Genomic DNA, 23,126 nt, shown 5'->3' on the forward strand with positions numbered 1-23,126 from the left:
CCTTGTATCTCTCTCCCCGTGTCTCTCTCACCCAGAGTGTCTCTCTCTCCCCGTGTCTCACCATGTCTCTTTCACTGTGTCTCTCTCACCGTGTCTCTCTCCCCTTGTATCTCTCTCCCCGTGTCTCTCTCACCCAGAGTGTCTCTCTCTCCCCGTGTCTCACCATGTCTCTTTCACTGTGTCTCTCTCCCCGTGTCTCTCTCCCCGTGTCTCTCGCCCCACGTCTCTCACCCAGAGTGTCTCTCTCCCCCCGGGTCTCTCTCTCCCTGTCTTTCTCCCTGTGTCTCTCTCTCTCCCTGTTTCTCCTTCTCTCCCTGTTTCTCCTTCTCTCCCCGTGTCTCTCTCTCTCTCCCCTGTGTCTCTCTCTCTCTCCCCGTGTGTCTCTCTCTCTCCCCGTGTCTCTCTCTCTCTCCCCGTGTCTCTCTCTCTCCCCGTGTCTCTCTCTCTCTCTCTCTCTCTCTCTCCCCGTGTCTCTCTCTCTCCCCGTGTCTCTCTCTCTCCCCGTGTCTCTCTCCCCGTGTCTCTCTCCCCGTGTCTCTCTCCCCGTGTCTCTCTCCCCGTGTCTCTCTCCCCGTGTCTCTCACTCTCTCCCCGTGTCTCTCGCTCTCTCCGTGTCTCACCGTGTCTCACCGTGTCTCTTTCACCGTATCTCTCTCACCGTGTCTCTCTCCCCGTGTCTCACCGTGTCTCTCTCACCGTGTCTCTCCGTGTCTCTCACCATATTTCTGTCTCTCTGTCACCGTGTCTCTTTCACCATGTCTCACCGTGTCTCTCTTACCGTGTCTCACCGTGTCTCTGTCTCCGTGTCTCTCTCCCCGTGTCTCTCCGTGTCTCTCTGTAACCGTGTCTCTCTGTCCGTGTCTCTCCGTGTCTCTCTGTCCGTGTCTCTCCATGTCTCACCGTGTCTCCCGGTGTATCTCTCCCCGCGTCTCTCCGTGTCTCTCTATCACCGTGTCTCTCTCTCCGTGTCTCTCCGTGTCTCACCCTGTCTAACCGTGTCTCTCTCCCCGTGTCTCTCTCTCCGTGTCTCCCCGTGTCTCTCTCCCCGCATCTGTGTCTCTCCGCGTCTCACCGTGTCTCTCTCTCCGTGTCTCCCCGTGTCTCTCTCTCCGTGTCTCCCCGTGTCTCTCTCTCAGTGTCTCCCCGTGTCTCTCTGTCACCGTGTCTCTCCGTGTCTCCCCGTGTCTCTCTGTCACCGTGTCTCACCGTGTTTCTCCGTGTCTCACCGTGTCTCCCCATGTCTCACCGTGTCTCACCGTGTCTCTCACCGTGTCTCTCACCGTGTCTCTCTCCCCGTGTCTCACGTGTCTCTCTCACCGTGTCTCTCTCACCGTGTCTCTCTCACCGTGTCTCTCTCACCGTGTCTCTCTCACCGTGTCTCTCTCACCGTGTCTCTCTGACCGTGTCTCCCCATGTCTCACTGTGTCTCTCTCACCGTGTTTCTCTTTCCGTGTCTCTCAGTGTCTCACCGTGTCTCTCCGTGTCTCACCGTGTCTCTCCGTGTCTCACCGTGTCTCTCTGTCACCGTGTCTCTCTGTGTCTCTCTCACCGCGTCTCTCTGTCACCGTGTCTCCCCGTGTCTCCATGTGTCTCACCGTGTCTCCCCGTGTCTCTCTGTCACCGTGTCTCACTGTGTCTCACCGTGTCTCTCTGTCACCGTGTCTCTCCGTGTCTCTCTGTCTCTCTCACCGCGTTTCGCTCTCCGTGTCTCTCTGTCACCGTGTCTCACCGTGTCTCTCTCACCGTGTGTCTCTCTCTCCGTGTCTCTCTGTCACCGTGGCTCACCGTGTCTCACCGTGTCTCTCTCCCCGCGTCTCTCCGTGTCTCTCTATCACCGTGTCTCTCTCTCCGTGTCTCTCCGTGTCTCACCCTGTCTAACAGTGTCTCTCTCCCCGTGTCTCTCTCTCCGTGTCTCCCCGTGTCTCCCCGTGTCTCCCCGTGTCTCTCTCCGCGCATATCTGTGTCTCTCCGCGTCTCACCGTGTCTCTCTCTCCGTGTCTCCCCGTGTCTCTCTCTCCGTGTCTCCCCGTGTCTCTCTGTGTCTCTCTGTCACCGTGTCTCTCCGTGTCTCCCCGTATCTTTCCGTGTCTCCCCGTGTCTCTCTGTGACGGTGTCTCACCGTGTCTCTCTCACCGTGTCTCTCTCACCGTGTCTCTCTCACCCAGAGTGTCTCTCTCACCCAGAGTGTCTCTCTCACCCAGAGTGCCTCTCTCACCGTGTCTCACCATGTCTCTCTCCCCGTGTCTCTCTCCCCGTGTCTCTCTCCCCGTGTCTCCCTCCCCGTGTCTCCCTCCCCGTGTCTCCCTCCCCGTGTCTCTCTCCCCCAGAGTGTCTCTCTCCCCCAGAGTGTCTCTCTCCCCCAGAGTGTCTCTCTCCCCCAGAGTGTCTCTCTCCCCCAGAGTGTCTCTCTCCCCCAGAGTGTCTCTCTCCCCCAGAGTGTCTCTCTCCCCCAGAGTGTCTCTCTCCCCCAGAGTGTCTCTCCCAGAGCGTCTCTCTCCCCCAGAGCGTCTCTCTCCCCCAGAGCGTCTCTCTCCCCCAGAGCGTCTCTCTCCCCCAGAGCGTCTCTCTCCCCCAGAGCGTCTCTCTCCCCCAGAGCGTCTCTCTCCCCCAGAGCGTCTCTCTCACCCAGAGCGTCTCTCTCACCCAGAGCGTCTCTCTCACCCAGAGCGTCTCTCTCACCCAGAGCGTCTCTCTCACCCAGAGCGTCTCTCTCACCCAGAGCGTCTCTCTCACCCAGAGCGTCTCTCTCACCCAGAGCGTCTCTCTCACCCAGAGCGTCTCTCTCACCCAGAGCGTCTCTCTCACCCAGAGCGTCTCTCTCCCCCAGAGCGTCTCTCTCTCTCCCCGTCTCTCTCTCTCCCCGTCTCTCACCCCGTCTCTCTCTCTCCCCGTGTCTCTCTCTCTCCCCGTGTCTCTCTCTCTCCCCGTGTCTCTCTCTCTCCCCGTGTCTCTCTCTCTCTCCCCGTGTCTCTCTCTCCCCGTGTCTCTCTCTCCCCGTGTCTCTCTCTCTCCCCGTGTCTCTCTCTCTCCCCGTGTCTCTCTCTGTCCCCGTGTCTCTCTCTCTCCCCGTGTCTCTCTCTCCCCCCGTGTCTCTCTCCCCGTGTCTCTCTCCCCGTGTCTCCCTCCCCGTGTCTCTCTCTCCCAGAGTGTCTCTCTGACTGTGTCTCACCGTGTCTCTCTCACCCAGAGTGTCTCTCTCACCCCGTCTCTCTCTCCCCGTGTCTCTCTCCCCGTGTCTCTCTCCCCGTGTCTCTCTCCCCGTGTCTCCCTCCCCGTGTCTCTCTCTCCCAGAGTGTCTCTCTGACTGTGTCTCACCGTGTCTCTCTCACCCAGAGTGTCTCTCTCACCCCGTCTCTCTCTCCCCGTGTCTCTCTCTTCCCGTGTCTCTCTCTCCCTGTGTCTCTCTCTCCCCGTGTCTCTCTCTCCCCGTGTCTCTCTCTCCCCGTGTCTCTCTCTCCCCGTGTCTCTCTCTCCCCGTGTCTCTCTCTCCCCGTGTCTCTCTCTCCCCGTGTCTCTCTCTCCCCGTGTCTCTCTCTCCCCGTGTCTCTCTCTCCCCGTGTCTCTCTCTCCCCGTGTCTCTCACCCCGTGTCTCTCTTACCCAGAGTTTCTCTCTCTCCCCGTGTCTCTCTCTCCCCGTGTCTCTCTCACCCAAAGTGTCTCTCTCTCCCCGTGTCTCTCTCACCATGTCTCACCATGTCTCATTCACTGTGTCTCTCTCCCCGTGTCTCTCTCCCCGTGTCTCTCTCCCCGTGTCTCTCTCCCCGTGTCTCCCTCCCCGTGTCTCTCTCTCCCAGAGTGTCTCTCTGACTGTGTCTCACCGTGTCTCTCTCACCCAGAGTGTCTCTCTCACCCCGTCTCTCTCTCCCCGTGTCTCTCTCTTCCCGTGTCTCTCTCTCCCCGTGTCTCTCTCTCCCCGTGTCTCTCTCTCCCCGTGTCTCTCTCTCCCCGTGTCTCTCTCTCCCCGTGTCTCTCTCTCCCCGTGTCTCTCTCTCCCCGTGTCTCTCTCTCCCCGTGTCTCTCTCTCCCCGTGTCTCTCTCTCCCCGTGTCTCTCTCTCCCCGTGTCTCTCTCACCCCGTGTCTCTCTTACCCAGAGTTTCTCTCCCCGTGTCTCTCTCTCCCCGTGTCTCCCTCCCCGTGTCTCTCTCTCCCTGTGTCTCTCTCTCTCTCTCCCCGTGTCTCTCTCACCATGTCTCTCTCACCGTGTCTCTCTCACCGTGTCTCTCTCAACCAGAGTGTCGCTCTCACCCCGTGTCTCTCTCACCGTGTCTCTCTCCCCGTGTCTCTCTCACCGTGTCTCACCATGTCTCTCTCCCCGTGTCTCTCTCACCGTGTCTGTCTCTCCCCGTGTCTCTCTCACCGTGTCTGTCTCTCCCCGTGTCTCTCTCCCCGTGTCTCTCTCCCCGCGTCTCTCTCACCCAGAGTGTGTCTCTCTCACCGTGTCTCTCTCACCCCGTGTCTCTCACCCCGTGTCTCTCACCCCGTGTCTCTCTCCCCGTGTCTCTCCCCGTGTCTCTCCCCGTGTCTCTCTCCCCGTGTCTCTCTTACCCAGAGTGTCTCTCTTACCCAGAGTGTCTCTCTTACCCAGAGTGTCTCTCTCTCCCCGTGTCTCACCATGTCTTTTTCACTGTGTCTCTCTCACCATGTCTCTCTCCCCTTGTATCTCTCTCCCCGTGTCTCTCTCACCCAGAGTGTCTCTCTCTCCCCGTGTCTCACCATGTCTCTTTCACTGTGTCTCTCTCACCGTGTCTCTCTCCCCTTGTATCTCTCTCCCCGTGTCTCTCTCACCCAGAGTGTCTCTCTCTCCCCGTGTCTCACCATGTCTCTTTCACTGTGTCTCTCTCCCCGTGTCTCTCTCCCCGTGTCTCTCGCCCCACGTCTCTCACCCAGAGTGTCTCTCTCCCCCCGGGTCTCTCTCTCCCTGTCTTTCTCCCTGTGTCTCTCTCTCTCCCTGTTTCTCCTTCTCTCCCTGTTTCTCCTTCTCTCCCCGTGTCTCTCTCTCTCTCCCCTGTGTCTCTCTCTCTCTCCCCGTGTGTCTCTCTCTCTCCCCGTGTCTCTCTCTCTCTCCCCGTGTCTCTCTCTCTCCCCGTGTCTCTCTCTCTCTCTCTCTCTCTCTCCCCGTGTCTCTCTCTCTCCCCGTGTCTCTCTCTCTCCCCGTGTCTCTCTCCCCGTGTCTCTCTCCCCGTGTCTCTCTCCCCGTGTCTCTCTCCCCGTGTCTCTCTCCCCGTGTCTCTCACTCTCTCCCCGTGTCTCTCGCTCTCTCCGTGTCTCACCGTGTCTCACCGTGTCTCTTTCACCGTATCTCTCTCACCGTGTCTCTCTCCCCGTGTCTCACCGTGTCTCTCTCACCGTGTCTCTCCGTGTCTCTCACCATATTTCTGTCTCTCTGTCACCGTGTCTCTTTCACCATGTCTCACCGTGTCTCTCTTACCGTGTCTCACCGTGTCTCTGTCTCCGTGTCTCTCTCCCCGTGTCTCTCCGTGTCTCTCTGTAACCGTGTCTCTCTGTCCGTGTCTCTCCGTGTCTCTCTGTCCGTGTCTCTCCATGTCTCACCGTGTCTCCCGGTGTATCTCTCCCCGCGTCTCTCCGTGTCTCTCTATCACCGTGTCTCTCTCTCCGTGTCTCTCCGTGTCTCACCCTGTCTAACCGTGTCTCTCTCCCCGTGTCTCTCTCTCCGTGTCTCCCCGTGTCTCTCTCCCCGCATCTGTGTCTCTCCGCGTCTCACCGTGTCTCTCTCTCCGTGTCTCCCCGTGTCTCTCTCTCCGTGTCTCCCCGTGTCTCTCTCTCAGTGTCTCCCCGTGTCTCTCTGTCACCGTGTCTCTCCGTGTCTCCCCGTGTCTCTCTGTCACCGTGTCTCACCGTGTTTCTCCGTGTCTCACCGTGTCTCCCCATGTCTCACCGTGTCTCACCGTGTCTCTCACCGTGTCTCTCACCGTGTCTCTCTCCCCGTGTCTCACGTGTCTCTCTCACCGTGTCTCTCTCACCGTGTCTCTCTCACCGTGTCTCTCTCACCGTGTCTCTCTCACCGTGTCTCTCTCACCGTGTCTCTCTGACCGTGTCTCCCCATGTCTCACTGTGTCTCTCTCACCGTGTTTCTCTTTCCGTGTCTCTCAGTGTCTCACCGTGTCTCTCCGTGTCTCACCGTGTCTCTCCGTGTCTCACCGTGTCTCTCTGTCACCGTGTCTCTCTGTGTCTCTCTCACCGCGTCTCTCTGTCACCGTGTCTCCCCGTGTCTCCATGTGTCTCACCGTGTCTCCCCGTGTCTCTCTGTCACCGTGTCTCACTGTGTCTCACCGTGTCTCTCTGTCACCGTGTCTCTCCGTGTCTCTCTGTCTCTCTCACCGCGTTTCGCTCTCCGTGTCTCTCTGTCACCGTGTCTCACCGTGTCTCTCTCACCGTGTGTCTCTCTCTCCGTGTCTCTCTGTCACCGTGGCTCACCGTGTCTCACCGTGTCTCTCTCCCCGCGTCTCTCCGTGTCTCTCTATCACCGTGTCTCTCTCTCCGTGTCTCTCCGTGTCTCACCCTGTCTAACAGTGTCTCTCTCCCCGTGTCTCTCTCTCCGTGTCTCCCCGTGTCTCCCCGTGTCTCCCCGTGTCTCTCTCCGCGCATATCTGTGTCTCTCCGCGTCTCACCGTGTCTCTCTCTCCGTGTCTCCCCGTGTCTCTCTCTCCGTGTCTCCCCGTGTCTCTCTGTGTCTCTCTGTCACCGTGTCTCTCCGTGTCTCCCCGTATCTTTCCGTGTCTCCCCGTGTCTCTCTGTGACGGTGTCTCACCGTGTCTCTCTCACCGTGTCTCTCTCACCGTGTCTCTCTCACCCAGAGTGTCTCTCTCACCCAGAGTGTCTCTCTCACCCAGAGTGCCTCTCTCACCGTGTCTCACCATGTCTCTCTCCCCGTGTCTCTCTCCCCGTGTCTCTCTCCCCGTGTCTCCCTCCCCGTGTCTCCCTCCCCGTGTCTCCCTCCCCGTGTCTCTCTCCCCCAGAGTGTCTCTCTCCCCCAGAGTGTCTCTCTCCCCCAGAGTGTCTCTCTCCCCCAGAGTGTCTCTCTCCCCCAGAGTGTCTCTCTCCCCCAGAGTGTCTCTCTCCCCCAGAGTGTCTCTCTCCCCCAGAGTGTCTCTCTCCCCCAGAGTGTCTCTCCCAGAGCGTCTCTCTCCCCCAGAGCGTCTCTCTCCCCCAGAGCGTCTCTCTCCCCCAGAGCGTCTCTCTCCCCCAGAGCGTCTCTCTCCCCCAGAGCGTCTCTCTCCCCCAGAGCGTCTCTCTCCCCCAGAGCGTCTCTCTCACCCAGAGCGTCTCTCTCACCCAGAGCGTCTCTCTCACCCAGAGCGTCTCTCTCACCCAGAGCGTCTCTCTCACCCAGAGCGTCTCTCTCACCCAGAGCGTCTCTCTCACCCAGAGCGTCTCTCTCACCCAGAGCGTCTCTCTCACCCAGAGCGTCTCTCTCACCCAGAGCGTCTCTCTCCCCCAGAGCGTCTCTCTCTCTCCCCGTCTCTCTCTCTCCCCGTCTCTCACCCCGTCTCTCTCTCTCCCCGTGTCTCTCTCTCTCCCCGTGTCTCTCTCTCTCCCCGTGTCTCTCTCTCTCTCCCCGTGTCTCTCTCTCCCCGTGTCTCTCTCTCCCCGTGTCTCTCTCTCTCCCCGTGTCTCTCTCTCTCCCCGTGTCTCTCTCTGTCCCCGTGTCTCTCTCTCTCCCCGTGTCTCTCTCTCCCCCCGTGTCTCTCTCTCCCCGTGTCTCTCTCCCCATGTCTCTCTCTCCCCGTGTCTCTCTCTCCCCGTGTCTCTCTCCCCGTGTCTCTCTCCCCGTGTCTCTCCCCGTGTCTCTCTCTCCCCATGTCTCTCTCTCCCCGTGTCTCTCTCTCCCCGTGTCTCTCTCTCCCCGTGTCTCTCTCTCTCCCCGTGTCTCTCTCCCCGTGTCTCTCTCTCCCCGTGTCTCTCTCCCCGTGTCTCTCTCTCTCCCCGTGTCTCTCTCTCTCCCCGTGTCTCTCTCTCTCCCCGTGTCTCTCTCCCCCCGTGTCTCTCTCTCTCTCCCCGTGTATCTCTCCCCTCACCGTGTCTCCCTCCCCGTGTCTCCCTCCCCATGTCTCCCTCCCCCCGTGTCTCTCTCCCCCCGTGTCTCTCTCTCCCCGTGTCTCTCTCTCCCCGTGTCTCTCTCTCCCCGTGTCTCTCTCCCCCCGTGTCTCTCTCCCCCCGTGTCTCTATCTCTCCCCGTGTCTCTCTCTCTCCCCGTGTCTCTCTCCCCGTGTCTCTCTCCCCGTGTCTCTCTCTCCCCGTGTCTCTCTCTCCCCGTGTCTCTCTCCCCGTGTCTCTCTCTCCCCGTGTCTCCCCATGTCTCACCGTGTCTCACCGTGTCTCTCTCACCATGTTTCTCTTTCCGTGTCTCTCCGTGTCTCTCCGTGTCTCTCTGTCACCGTGTCTCTCTGTCACCGTGTCTCTCTGTCACCGTGTCTCACCATGTCTCTCCGTGTCTCTCTGTCACCGTGTCTCACCGTGTCTTACCGTGTCTCTCTCTCTCCCTGTCTAACCATGTCTTTCTGTCACCGTGTCTCTCCGTGTCTCTCTGTCTCTCATCGCGTTTCGCTCTCCGTGTCTCTCTGTCACCGTGTCTCACCGTGTCTCTCTCACCGCGTCTCTCTCTCCGTGTCTCTCTGTCACCGTGGCTCACCGTATCTCACCGTGCCTCTCTCACCGCGTCTCTCTCTCCGTGTCTCACCGTGTCTCCTCGTGTCTCTCTGTCACCGTGTCTCAGCCTGTCTCTCCGTGTCCCCCCGTGTCTCTCTATCACCGTGTCTCCCCGCGTCTCACCGCGTCTCACCGTCTCCTCCGTGACTCACCGTGTCTCCCCGTGTCTCTCTCACCGCGTCTCTCTGTCACCGTGTCTCACCGTGTCTCTCCGTGTCTCTCTCTCCGTGTCTCACCGCGTCTCTCTCACCGCGTCTCTGTCACCGTGTCTCACCGTGTCTCTCTCACCATGTCTCACCGTGTGTCACCGTGTCTCTGTCTCCTTGTTTCTCTGTGTCTCTCACTGTGTCTCCCCGTGTCTCACCGTGTCTCTCCGTGTCTCTCTCACCGCGTCTCTCTCTCCGTGTCTCTCCGTGTCTCTCCGTGTCTCTCCGTGTCTCTCTCACCGCGTCTCCCCGTGTCTCACCGTGTCTCTCTGTCACCGTGTCTCACCGTGTCTCTCCGTGTCTCTCTCACCGCGTCTCCCCGTGTCTCACCCCCTGTCCCCGTGTCTCACCGTGTCTCCCCGTGTCTCTCTCACCGCGTCGCCCCGTGTCTCCCCGTGTCTCTCCGTGTCTCTCTCACCGTGTCTCCCCGCGTCTCCCCGCATCTCCCCGTGTCTCCCCGTGTCTCCCCGTGTCTCTCTCACCGCGTCTCCCCATGTCTCCCCGCGTCTCCCCGTGTCTCCCCGTGTCTCCCCGCATCTCCCCGTATCTCACCGCGTCTCTCTCTCCGTGTCTCTCTGTCACCCTGTCTCACCGTGTCTCCCCATGTCTCACCGTGTCTCACCGCGTCTCCCCGCGTCTCCCCGCGTCTCCCCGCGTCTCTCTCTCCGTGTCTCCGTGTCTCACCGTGTCTCACCGTGTCTCACCGTGTCTCACCGTGTCTCTCTCTCCGTGTCTCCCCGTGTCTCTCTCTCCGTGTCTCCCCGTGTCTCACCGCGTCTCTCTGTCACCGTGTCTCCCCGTGTCTCACCGTGTCTCTCTCGCCGTGTCTCCCCGTGTCTCTCTGTCAACGTGTCTCCCCGTGTCTCTCTCACCGCGTCTCCCCGTGTCTCCCAGTGTCTCCCCGTGTGTGTCTCACCGTGTCTCACCGTGTCTCACCGTGTCTCCTCGTGTCTCTCTCGCCGCGTCTCCCCGTGTCTCTCTCACCGTGTCTCACAGTGTCTCCCCGTGTCTCTCTCCCCGTGTCTCCCCATGTCTCTCTCACCGGGTCTCCCCGTGTCTCTCCCCGTGTCTCTCTCCCCGTGTCTCTCTCACCGTGTCTCTCTCACCGTGTCTCTCTCACCGTGTCTCTCTCACCGTATCTCTCTCACCGTGTCTCTCTCACCGTGTCTCTCTCACCGTGTCTCTCTCACCGTGTCTCTCTCCCCGTGTCTCTCTCCCCGTGTCTCTCTCCCCGTGTCTCTCTCCCCGTGTCTCACCGTGTCTCTCTCACCGTGTCTCTCTCACCGTGTCTCCCCGTGTCTCACCGTGTCTCTCTCCCCGTGTCTCTCTCACCGCGTCTCCCCGTGTCTCCCCATGTCTCTCTCACCGTGTCTCACCGTGTCTCCCCGTGTCTCTCTCGCCGCGTCTCCCCGTGTCTCTCTCACCGTGTCTCACTGTGTCTCCCCGTGTCTCCCCATGTCTCTCTCCCCGGGTCTCCTCGTGTCTCTCTCACCGTTTCTTTCTCCCGTGTCTCCCCGTGTCTCTCCGTGTCTCTCTCCCCGTGTCTCTCTCCCCGTGTCTCCCCGTGTCTCTCTCACCGTGTCTCCCCGTGTCTTTCTCCCGTGTCTCTCTCCCCGTGTCTCTCTCACCGTGTCTCTCTCACCGTGTCTCTCTCACCGTGTCTCTCTCACCGTGTCTCCCCGTGTCTCTCTCACCGTGTCTCTCTCCCCGTGTCTCTCTCCCCGTGTCTCTCTCCCCGTGTCTCTCTCCCCGTGTCTCTCTCCCCGTGTCTCACCACGTCTCCCCGCGTCTCACCGTGTCTCTCTCACCGTGTCTCCCCGTGTCTCTCTCACCGCATCTCCCCGTGTCTCTCTCACCACGTCTCACCGTGTCTCTCTCGCCGCGTCTCCCCGTGTCTCTCTCACCGTGTCTCACTGTCTCACAGTGTCTCCCCGTGTCTCCCCATGTCTCTCTCCCCGGGTCTCCCCGTGTCTCTCTCACCGGGTCTCCCCGTGTCTCTCCCCGTGTCTCTCTCCCCGTGTCTCTCTCACCGTGTCTCTCTCACCGTGTCTCTCTCACCGTGTCTCTCTCACCGTATCTCTCTCACCGTGTCTCTCTCACCGTGTCTCTCTCACCGTGTCTCTCTCACCGTGTCTCTCTCCCCGTGTCTCTCTCCCCGTGTCTCTCTCCCCGTGTCTCTCTCCCCGTGTCTCACCGTGTCTCTCTCACCGTGTCTCTCTCACCGTGTCTCCCCGTGTCTCACCGTGTCTCTCTCCCCGTGTCTCTCTCACCGCGTCTCCCCGTGTCTCCCCATGTCTCTCTCACCGTGTCTCACCGTGTCTCCCCGTGTCTCTCTCGCCGCGTCTCCCCGTGTCTCTCTCACCGTGTCTCACTGTGTCTCCCCGTGTCTCCCCATGTCTCTCTCCCCGGGTCTCCTCGTGTCTCTCTCACCGTTTCTTTCTCCCGTGTCTCCCCGTGTCTCTCCGTGTCTCTCTCCCCGTGTCTCTCTCCCCGTGTCTCCCCGTGTCTCTCTCACCGTGTCTCCCCGTGTCTTTCTCCCGTGTCTCTCTCCCCGTGTCTCTCTCACCGTGTCTCTCTCACCGTGTCTCTCTCACCGTGTCTCTCTCACCGTGTCTCCCCGTGTCTCTCTCACCGTGTCTCTCTCCCCGTGTCTCTCTCCCCGTGTCTCTCTCCCCGTGTCTCTCTCCCCGTGTCTCTCTCCCCGTGTCTCACCACGTCTCCCCGCGTCTCACCGTGTCTCTCTCACCGTGTCTCCCCGTGTCTCTCTCACCGCATCTCCCCGTGTCTCTCTCACCACGTCTCACCGTGTCTCTCTCGCCGCGTCTCCCCGTGTCTCTCTCACCGTGTCTCACTGTCTCACAGTGTCTCCCCGTGTCTCCCCATGTCTCTCTCCCCGGGTCTCCCCGTGTCTCTCTCACCGTGTCTCACAGTGTCTTTCTCCCTGAGTCTCTCCGTGTCTCACCGTGTCTCTCCGTGTCTCTCTCCCCGTGTCTGTCTCCCCGTGTCTCTCTCCCCGTGCTTCTCTCCCCGTGTCTCTCTCCCCGTGTCTCACCGCGTCTCCGTGTCTCTCTCACCGTGTCTCCCCGTGTCTCCCCGTGTCTCCCCGTGTCTCACCGTGTCTCACCGTGTCTCACCGTGTCTCTCTCACCGCGTCTCCCCGTGTCTCCGCCAGGTTGGCTGTGGAGTCGCTCCTCCGGCTCCCGGAGGACGCCGCGAGAGCCGAGTCTGCGCGGTTCTGCAGCACCCTCGCACACGTGAGCTTCTACTACCGCTAACTACCGCTAACTACCACTCTACTACTACTACTACACTACTACGAACTACTAATATACTACTAACTACTAATACACTACCGCTAACTACCGCTGTACTACTACCACACTACTACCTCACTACCACTGTTCTACTACCACACTACTACTAACTACTAATACACTACTACTACACTACTACTAACTACTACTACTACACTATCGCTACACTACTACTACACTACTACTAACTACTAATACACTACTACTACACTACTACTAACTACTACTACTACACTATCGCTACACTACTACTACACTACTACTAACTACTACTAATACACTACTACTAACTACTACTACACTACCACTACACTACCACTACACTACTACACTACCACTACACTACTACACTACCTCTACACTACTACTACCACCGCTACACTACTACTAAACTACCACACTACTACTAACTACTACTACACTACCGCTACACTACTACACTACCACTATACTACACTACTACTACACTACCACTATACTACTACACTACCACTATACTACACTACTACTACACTACCACTATACTACTACTACACTACTACTACTAGACTACCACTATACTACTGTAGTGCCGTGAATTCACTCGGATGACAACCGTCTCTTTTTCCGCCGTCACTTTTATTCCATCGTTCCGTACACACAGTAATTCTCTCCGTGCTCCGCCAACTCGGACACTCCGATTTACTTCAGCATCGTCCGTGCATCCCCTTCCACACACAGTGGTTCTTCCTCTATCTCTTCACACACAGTGTCTTCCCTTCCATACACAGTGGTCTGTCTTCTATCTCCTCACACACAGTATCGCCGCTATCTCTTCACACGCAGTGACTTCCCTTCCACACACAGTGGTTCTTCTTCTATCTATTCACACACAGTATCCTGTCTGTCTATTCACACACAGTGACTCCATCTATCTATTCACACACAGTGACTCTCTCTATCTCTTCCACACACAGTATCGCCGCTATCTCTTCACACGCAGTGACTTCCCTTCCACACACAGTGGTTCTTCTTCTATCTTTTCACACACAGTATCGCCGCTATCTCTTCACACGCAGTGACTTCCCTTCCACACACAGTGGTTCGTCTTCTATCTCTTTCACACACAGTATCGCCGCTATCTCTTCACACGCAGTGACTTCCATCTATTCACACACAGTGACTCTATCTATCTCCGCTAACGCTGACTCTCCCTATCGCTATTTACTGTCTTTGGGGTCCGGCTCTCTATCTATTCTTCCCTAACATTTCCAGCTGTCTTCTTCGTATCTCTTCACCTCTCGCCAACAACTGCCCAGCAACAACTCCCCAGCAGCAACTCTCCAACAGCAACTCCCCAGCAGCAGCTCTCCAACAGCAACTCCCTCTCCGTTCAAACCACCTCGCGTTTTATCCCCTCTCGCATTAGCCTTACTGAATTGCCACGTGGCTCGCTGGCCGTTTCCCGCCAGCCCGCACCTGTCCCCTTCATCAGACATTCAGATGCCACCACTTAACGTAAACAGCCTCTCGACCAATCACAGCCCTCGTGCCACGACTCCCTTAATTACTTGGGTTTGTTTTCGCCACTCGCGACTCGACCACCTGTTCGACCTCGTGTGACCCGTTCTCCTTGTCTGTCTGTATGTACTGTATATGGCCAATTCCTACGCACATTATCTACTCCACTACACTACTACTACACTACTACTAACTACTACTATATTACTACTACACTACTACTATACTACTACACTACTACTAACTACTACTATACTACTACTACACTACTACTATACTACTACACTACTACTACACTACTACTAACTACCGCTACACTACTGCTACACCACTACTACTACACTACCACTATACTACTAACTACTACTACACTACCACTATACTACTACTACACTACTACTAACTACTAATACACTACCTCTACACTACTAATACACTACTACACTACTACTAACTACTACTACACTACTACTAGACTACCACTATACTACTACACTACTACTAGCTACTAATACACTACTACTATACTACTACTACACTACCACTATACTACTACACTACCACTATACTCCTACTACACTACTACTAACTACTACTACACTACCACTATACTACTACTTCACTACCGCTACACTACTACTACACTACCGCTATACTACTACTACTCTACTACTAACTACTACTACACTACCGCTACACTACCGCTACACTACTACTACACTACTATTAATTACTACTACACTACCGCTATACTACTACTAGACTACCACTACACTACTACTACACTACTACTAACTACTACTACACTACTACTAACTACTACTACACTACTACTACACTACCACTATACTACTACACTACTACTAGCTACTAATACACTACTACTACACTTCTACTACACTACCACTATACTCCTACTACACTACTACTAACTACTGCTATACTACTGCTACACTACTACTCGACTACCACTACACTACTACTACACTACCACTATACTACTACTACACTACTACTAACTACTAGTACACTACCGCTACACTACTACTAGACTTCTACTATACTACTACTACACTACTACTAACTACTACTACACTACCGCTACACTACTACTAGACTACTACTATACTACCACTACTATTACTACTACACTACTACTACTACCACTATACTATCACTACTACTACCACTACTACTACCACCACCACTACCACTACTACGACCACTACTACTACTACCACCACTAATACCACTACTACTATGACTATTACTACTACTACTACCACTTCTACCAATACTACTACTACTACCACCACTATTACTACTACTACCACTACTCCTACCACTACACTACTACTACCACTACTACTACCACTACTACTACCATGACTACCACCCCCACTACTACTAACATCACTAATACTACTACTAACACTACTACTACTACTAACACCACAACTACCACTAACCACAACCACCACTACAATCACCACCACTACAACCACTACCACCACAGCTACCACCACCCCTGTAGAACCGAGACAAAGCGGCCGGGCGTGGTGGTGCTTGTGGCCACCCCCTCTGTGTGTAGCCACAGTGCCAGTAGCCTTCATAGACGCTGCTGCTACGCACTAACAGCACTTGCCCCTGCAGCCAGCTAGAGGCTACACAGGGAACCTTTGTCCGTGCGTTTGTCTTTTTGTGTCTGTCTCTGTGTGTCTCTGTGTGTGTGTGTCTGTGTGTGTCTCTGTGTGTGTCTGTCTCTGTGTGTGTCTGTCTCTGTGTCTGTTTGTGTTTGTCTGTGTGTGTGTCTGTCTCTGTGTCTGTCTGTGTCTGTCTCTGTGTGTGTCTGTCTCTGTGTCTGTTTGTGTTTGTCTCTGTGTGTGTCTGTGTGTGTCTCTGTGTCTGTCTCTGTGTCTGTTTGTGTTTGTCTCTGTGTGTCTCTGTGTTTGTCTCTGTGTGTGTCTCTGTGTGTGTCTCTGTGTGTCTGTGTGTGTCTCTGTTTGTGTCTGTCTCTGTGTCTGTTTGTCTCTGTGTGTCTCTGTGTGTGTCTGTGTGTCTCTGTGTGTGTCTCTGTGTGTCTCTGTGTGTGTCTGTGTGTCACTGTGTGTGTTTGTCTCTGTGTCTGTTTGTGTTTGTCTCTGTGTCTCTGTGTGTGTCTGTGTGTGTCTCTGTGTGTGTCTGTCTCTGTGTCTGTTTGTCTTTGTCTCTGTGTCTCTGTGTGTGTCTGTGTGTGTCTGTGTGTGTCTGTTTCTGTGTCTGTTTGTGTTTGTCTCTGTGTGTGTCTGTGTGTCACTGTGTGTGTTTGTCTCTGTGTCTGTTTGTGTTTGTCTCTGTGTCTCTGTGTGTGTCTGTGTGTGTCTCTGTGTGTGTCTGTCTCTGTGTCTGTTTGTCTTTGTCTCTGTGTCTCTGTGTGTGTCTGTGTGTGTCTGTGTGTGTCTGTTTCTGTGTCTGTTTGTGTTTGTCTCTGTGTGTGTCTGTGTGTGTCTCTGTGTCTGTTTGTGTTTGTCTCTGTGTGTCTCTGTGTGTGTCTGTCTCTGTGTGTCTGTGTGTGTCACTGTGTCTGTTTGTGTTTGTCTCTGTGTGTGTCTCTGTGTGTGTCTCTCTGTGTGTGTCTCTGTGTGTCTGTGTGTGTCTCTGTGTGTGTCTCTGTGTGTGTCTCTGTTTGTGTCTGTCTCTGTATCTGTTTGTGTTTGTCTCTGTGCATCTCTGTGTGTGTCTCTGTGTGTGTCTGTCTCTGCGTGTGTCTGTCTCTGTGTCTGTTTGTGTGTGTCTCTGTGTGTGTCTGTGCTGCTACTCACTACTACTAGCAGCCACTTGCCCCTAACAGCCTGTTACAAGCTACACCGTGGACCTCTGTTTCTGTGTCTCTGTGTGTCTGTGCTTGTGTGTCTGTGTGTGTGTCTCGTTGGAATTTTTTTAACAGTTTAACAGCAGAGGTCTCACTCCGAATCAGTCGAGCGGCAATATCTTTTCATCGGTTGCGTAACGCTGTGTGGAAACTACCTGGTCTGTCGCTCCGCACTAAGCTTCAGGTCTTCTCGGCCACGGTCATTCCCTCCCTTCTATACGCTTGCGAAACGTGGACCCCATTAATGGAACATCTTCGCCGGTTAGAAACATTTAGGCTAGCCTGCCTATGATCCATCCTGGGTTTAACCAGGCTGGATTGTGTGAGGAGCTCACAAATTCATTGAAAGATCTGGGCAAGGTCCCATCGGTGAGCTCCTCCGGCAGGCAAGGATGCGTTGGCTGGGTCATGTAGCCCGCATGCCCAGCCACCGCATGCCGAAACAGCTTTTGTTCGGCCGGATCGAGGGGGCTAAACGGGCGTGGCACGGGCTAGAGAAGAGATGGAGTGATGTGGTACAGGAGGACGTGGAGCTGAGTGGACTTGCCGATGACCGGTACCAGCGGTGTCAGGATCGGCCTCTGTGGAGGAGGCTCGTGAAGGACGTTACTGGGCAGTTGGAGGCAGTCGCCCTCTAACAACAGAAGGCGAAGGAGCGACGCTCACAACAGCGAGTGGAGCGCCGGGTGGCTAAAGCACAGCAGGTTGGCACAGTAGGGGGCACAGGTGGTGCATCAGCCAGTCATCTCAGTCAGTCGACCCGTGGCACCTGGGTCTGCCCCGTGACCTCCTGCCAGCGGGCATTCGACACTTCACGTGGCCTCAAGGTGCACATGGCCTGGCACAAGCGTCGTGATGACGCCACCGCCACTTAGTGGCGAATGGCGGTTGTTGTTGTCTCTGTGTGTGAGTCTCTGTGTGTGAGTCTCTGTGTGTCTCTGTCTGTGTCTCTGTGTGTGTCTCTGTCTGTGAGTCTCTGTGTGTCTGTGTCTCTGTGTGTGAGTATCCCTGTGTGTCTGTGTGTGTGTCTCTGTGTGAGTCTCTGTGTGTGTCTGGTTTGTCTCTGTGTGAGTGTCTTTGTGTGTGTCTCTGTGTGTGTGTCTGTATCTCTGCGTGAGTGTCTTTGTGTGTATCTCCGTGTGTGTGTCTGTCTGTGTGTGAGTCTCTGTCTGTGTGTGTCTGTTTCTGTGTGAGTATCTCTGTGTGTGTCTGTGTCTCTGTGTGAGTGTCTCCGTGTGTGTGTGTGTCTCTCTCTGTGTGTATCTGTGCTGCTACTCGCTACTGACAGCCCGTCACAGGCCACACCGGGGGGACCCCTTGCCTCTTGTGTCTCTGCGCTGTCTCTGTGGTGTGTCCCTTGGCGGCAGTCCCACAATGCCGTACGTCTCCACGGCGACGTGGCCGCCCTGCTGGCGATGGCGGAGGGGGGCGGCGCTTGGAGCCACCCGGCCATGCAGGCCTTGCTACACGGAGCTCCAGTGGACGCCGAATCAGGTGGGGAGGGCCGGAGGCAGGTGGGCGACGGTGACCACCCGGGTTGACCGTCGGGACCGCGTTGGGTTAGTTCAGTTGGGTTTGGTTTGGTTCATTGGGTTTAGTTTGGTTGGGTTTAGTTTGGTTGGGTTTAGTTTGGTTGGTTTAGTTTGGTTAGTTTAGTTTGGTTGGTTTAGTTTGGTTGGGTTTAGTTTGGTTGGGTTTAGTTTGGTGAGTTTAGTTTGGTTGGGTTTGGTTTGGTGAATTTAGTTTGGTGAGTTTAGTTTAGTTTGGTTTGGTGAGTGTAGTTTGGTGAGTTTAGTCAAATTTGGTGAGTTTAGTCAAATTTGGTGAGTTTAGTTTGGTTTGGTGAGTTTAGTTTGGTGAGTTTAGTTTGGTTGGGTTTAGTTTGGTTGGGTTTAGTTTAGTTGGGTGAGTTTAGTTTGGTGAGGTGAGTTTAGTTTGGTTAGTTTAGTTTGGTGAGTTTAGTTTAGTTTGGTGAGTTTAGTTTGGTTTGGTGAGTTTAGTTTAGTTTGTTGAGTTAGTTTGGTGACTTTAGTTTGGTTTGGTGAGTTTAGTTTGGTTGTGTTTAGTTTAGTTTGGTGAGTTTAGTTTGGTGAGTTTAGTTTGGTTTGGTGAGTTTAGTTTGGTGAGTTTAGTTTGGTTTGGTGAGTTTGGTTTGGTGAGTTTAGTTTGGTGAGTTTGGTTTGGTTGGGTTTAGTTTGGTGAGTTTGGTTTGGTAAGTTTAGTTTGGTGAGTTTGGTTTGGTGAGTTTAGTTTGGTTTGAGTTTAGTTTGGTGAGTTTAGTTTGGTTTGGTGAGTTTAGTTTGGTGAGTTTGGTTTGGTTGTATTTAGTTTAGTTTGGTGAGTTTAGTTTAGTTTGGTTTGGTGAGTTTAGTTTGGTGAGTTTAGTTTAGTTTGGTGAGTTTAGTTTGGTTTGGTGAGTTTAGTTTAGTTTGGTGACTTTAGTTTGGTTTGGTGAGTTTAATTTGGTGAGTTTGGTTTGGTGAGTTTAGTTTTGTTGGGTTTAGTTTGGTTGGGTTTGGTTTGGTGAATTTAGTTTGGTGAGTTTAGTTTAGTTTGGTTTGGTGAGTGTAGTTTGGTGAGTTTAGTCAAATTGGGTGAGTTTAGTCAAATTTGGTGAGTTTAGTTTGGTTTGGTGAGTTTAGTTTGGTGAGTTTAGTTTGGTGAGGTGAGTTTAGTTTGGTTAGTTTAGTTTGGTGAGTTTAGTTTAGTTTGGTTTGGTGAGTTTAGTTTGGTGAGTTTGGTTTGGTGAGTTTAGTTTGGTTTGAGTTTAGTTTGGTGAGTTTGGTTTGGTTGTGTTTAGTTTAGTTTGGTTTGGTGAGTTTAGTTTGGTGAGTTTAGTTTAGTTTGGTGAGTTTAGTTTGGTTTGGTGAGTTTAGTTTAGTTTGGTGACTTTAGTTTGGTTTGGTGAGTTTGGTTTGGTGAGTTTAGTTTAGTTTGGTGAGTTTATTTTGTTTTGGTTTAGTTTGGTTGGGTTTAGTTTGGTGAGTTTAGTTTGGTTGGGTTTGGTTTGGTGAGTTTAGTTTAGTTTGGTTGGGTTTAGTTTGGTTGGGTTTAGTTTGGTGAGTTTAGTTTGGTTTGGTTTGGTGAGTGTAGTTTGGTGAGTTTAGTCAAATTTGGTGAGTTTAGTTTGGTTTGGTGAGTTTAGTTTGGTGAGTTTAGTTTGGTGAGTTTAGTTTGGTTGGGTTTAGTTTGGTTGGGTTTAGTTTAGTTTGGTAAGTTTAGTTTGGTGAGGTGAGTTTAGTTTGGTTAGTTTAGTTTGGTGAGTTTAGTTTAGTTTGGTTTGGTGAGTTTAGTTTGAGTTTGGTTTGGTTGGGTTTAGTTTGGTGAGTTTGGTTTGGTAAGTTTAGTTTGGTGAGTTTGGTTTGGTGAGTTTAGTTTGGTTTGAGTTTAGTTTGGTGAGTTTAGTTTGGTGAGTTTGGTTTGGTTGTGTTTAGTTTAGTTTGGTGAGTTTAGTTTAGTTTGGTTTGGTGAGTTTAGTTTGGTGAGTTTAGTTTAGTTTGGTGAGTTTAGTTTGGTTTGGTGAGTTTAGTTTAGTTTGGTGACTTTAGTTTGGTTTGGTGAGTTTAATTTGGTGAGTTTGGTTTGGTGAGTTTAGTTTCGTTTGGTGAGTTTAGTTTGGTTTGGTGAGTTTAGTTTGGTGAGTTGGTTTGGTTGGGTTTAGTTTGGTGAGTTTAGTTTAGTTTGGCGAGTTTAGTTTGGTTGGGTTTAGATTGGTGAGTTTAGTTTGGTTGGGTTTAGTTTGGAGAGTTTGGTTTGGTGAGTTTAGTTTGGTGAGTTTGGTTTGGTGAGTTTAGTTTGGTTTGAGTTTAGTTTGGTGAGTTTAGTTTGGTTTTGTGAGTTTGTTTTGGTGAGTTTAGTTTGGTGAGTTTGGTTTGGTGAGTTTGTTTTGGTGAGTTTAGTTTGGTGAGTTTGGTTTGGTTGGGTTTAGTTTGGTGGGTTTGGTTTGGTTTGGTGAGTTTAGTTTGGTGAGATTAGTTTAGTTTGGTGAGTTTAGTTTGGTTGGGTTTGGTTTGGTGAGTTTAGTTTGGTGAGATTAGTTTAGTTTGGTGAGTTTAGTTTGGTTGGGTTTAGTTTGGTGAGTTTGGTGAGTTTAGTTTGGTGAGTTTAGTTTAGTTTGGTTTGGTGAGTTTAGTTTGGTTTGGTGCGTTTAGTTTAGTTTGGTTTAGTGAGTTTAGTTTGGTGAGTTTAGTTTAGCTTGGTGAGTTTAGTTTGGTTTGGTGAGTTTAGTTTGGTTGGGTTTAGTTTGGTGAGTTTAGTTTACTTTGGTGAGTTTAGTTTGGTGAGTTTAGTTTGGTGAGTTTAGTTTGGTTTGGTGAGTTTAGTTTGGTTGGGTTTAGTTTGGTGAGTTTAGTTTACTTTGGTGAGTTTAGTTTGGTGAGTTTAGTTTGGTGAGTTTGGTTTGGTGAGTTTGGTTTGGTTAGTTTAGTTTGGTGAGTTTAGTTTGGTGAGTTTAGTTTGGTGAGTTTGATTTGGTGAGTTTCGTTTGAGTTTAGTTTGGTGAGTTTAGTTTGGTGAGTTTGATTTGGTGAGTTTCGTTTGGTGAGTTTAGTTTGGTGAGTTTGGTGAGTTTGGTTTGGTGAGTTTAGTTTGGTGAGTTTAGTTTGGTGAGTTTGGTTTGGTTGGGTTTAGTTTTGTGAGTTTAGTTTGGTGAGTTTAGTTTGGTGAGTTTAGTTTGGTTGGGTTTAGTTTGGTGAGTTTAGGTTGGTTGGGTTTAGTTTGGTGAGTTTGGTTTGGTGAGTTTAGTTTGGTGAGTTTGGTTTGGTGAGTTTAGTTTGGTTTGAGTTTAGTTTGGTGAGTTTAGTTTGGTTTGGTGAGTTTAGTTTGGTGAGTTTGGTTTGGTTGGGTTTAGTTTGGTGGGCTTGGTGAGTTTAGTTTGGTGAGTTTAGTTTAGTTTGGTTTGGTGAGTTTAGTTTAGTTTGGTTGGGTTTGGTTTGGTGAGTTTAGTTTGGTGAGTTTAGTTTAGTTTGGTGAGTTTAGTTTGGTTGGGTTTAGTTTGGTGAGTTTGGTGAGTTTAGTTTGGTGAGTTTAGTTTAGTTTGGTTTGGTGAGTTTAGTTTGGTTTGGTGCGTTTATTTTAGTTTGGTGAGTTTAGTTTAGTTTGGTTTGGTGAGTTTAGTTTGGTGAGTTTAGTTTGGTTTGGTGAGTTTAGTTTGGTTGGGTTTAGTTTGATGAGTTTAGTTTAGTTTGGTGAGTTTAGTTTGGTTTGGTGAGTTTAGTTTGGTGAGTTTAGTTTGGCTAGTTTGGTGAGTTTGGTTTGGTTAGTTTAGTTTTAGTTTGGTTTGGTGAGTTTAGTTTTGTAAGTTTAATTTGGTGAGTTTGGTTTGGTTAGTTTGGTTTAGTTTTACTTAGGTTTAGTGAGTAGTTTGGTGAGTTTAGTTTGGTTTGGTGAGTTTAGTTTGGTGAGTTTAGTTTAGTTTGGTTTGGTGAGTTTAGTTTGGTGAGTTTGGTTTGGTTGGGTTTAGTTTGGTGAGTTTAGTTTGGTTTGGTTGGGTTTGGTTTGGTGAGTTTAGTTTGGTGAGTTTAGTTTGGTTGGGTTTAGTTTGGTGAGTTTAGTTTGGTGAGTTTGGTTTGGTGAGTTTCGTTTAGTTTGGTGAGTTTAGTTTGGTGAGTTTAGTTTAGTTTGGTGAGTTTAGTTTGAGTTTAGTTTGGTTTGATGAGTTTAGTTTGGTTTGGTGAGTTTTAGTTTAGTTTGGTTTGGTGAGTTTAGTTTGAGTTTAGTTTGGTTAGTTTAGTTTGGTTTGGTGAGTTTAGTTTGGTGAGTTTGGTTTGGTGAGTTTAGTTTGAGTTTAGTTTGGTGAGTTTAGTTTGGTTTGGTGAGTTTAGTTTAGTTTGGTTTGGTGAGTTTAGTTTGAGTTTAGTTTAGTTTGAGTTTAGTTTGGTTTGGTGAGTTTAGTTTGGTTTGAGTTTAGTTTGGTGACTTTAGTTTGGTTTGGTGAGTTTCGTTTGGTGAGTTTGGTTTGGTTGTGTTTAGTTTAGTTTGGTGAGTTTAGTTTGGTGAGTTTAGTTTGGTTTGGTGAGTTTAGTTTGGTGAGTTTAGTTTAGTTTGGTTTGGTGAGTTTGGTTTGGTGAGTTTAGTTTGGTGAGTTTGGTTTGGTGAGTTTAGTTTGGTGAGTTTAGTTTGGTTGGGTTTAGTTTGGTGAGTTTAGTTTGGTGAGTTTAGTTTGGTTGGGTTTAGTTTGGTGAGTTTGGTTTGGTGAGTTTCGTTTAGTTTGGTGAGTTTAGTTTGGTGAGTTTAGTTTAGTTTGGTGAGTTTAGTTTGAGTTTAGTTTGGTTTGATGAGTTTAGTTTGGTTTGGTGAGTTTTAGTTTAGTTTGGTTTGGTGAGTTTAGTTTGAGTTTAGTTTGGTTAGTTTAGTTTGGTTTGGTGAGTTTAGTTTGGTTTGGTGAGTTTAGTTTGGCTAGTTTGGTGAGTTTAGTTTAGCTTGGTGAGTTTAGTTTGGTTTGGTGAGTTTAGTTTGGTTGGGTTTAGTTTGGTGAGTTTAGTTTACTTTGGTGAGTTTAGTTTGGTGAGTTTAGTTTGGTGAGTTTAGTTTGGTGAGTTTAGTTTGGTGAGTTTGGTTTGGTTAGTTTATTTTGGTGAGTTTAGTT

The sequence above is a fragment of the Petromyzon marinus genome, chromosome 73, assembly GCF_048934315.1.
Source record: "Petromyzon marinus isolate PM22_M1 ecotype Great Lakes invasive population chromosome 73, UKy_Petmar_22M1.pri1.0, whole genome shotgun sequence".
NCBI classification, from domain to species: Eukaryota; Metazoa; Chordata; class Hyperoartia; order Petromyzontiformes; family Petromyzontidae; genus Petromyzon; species Petromyzon marinus.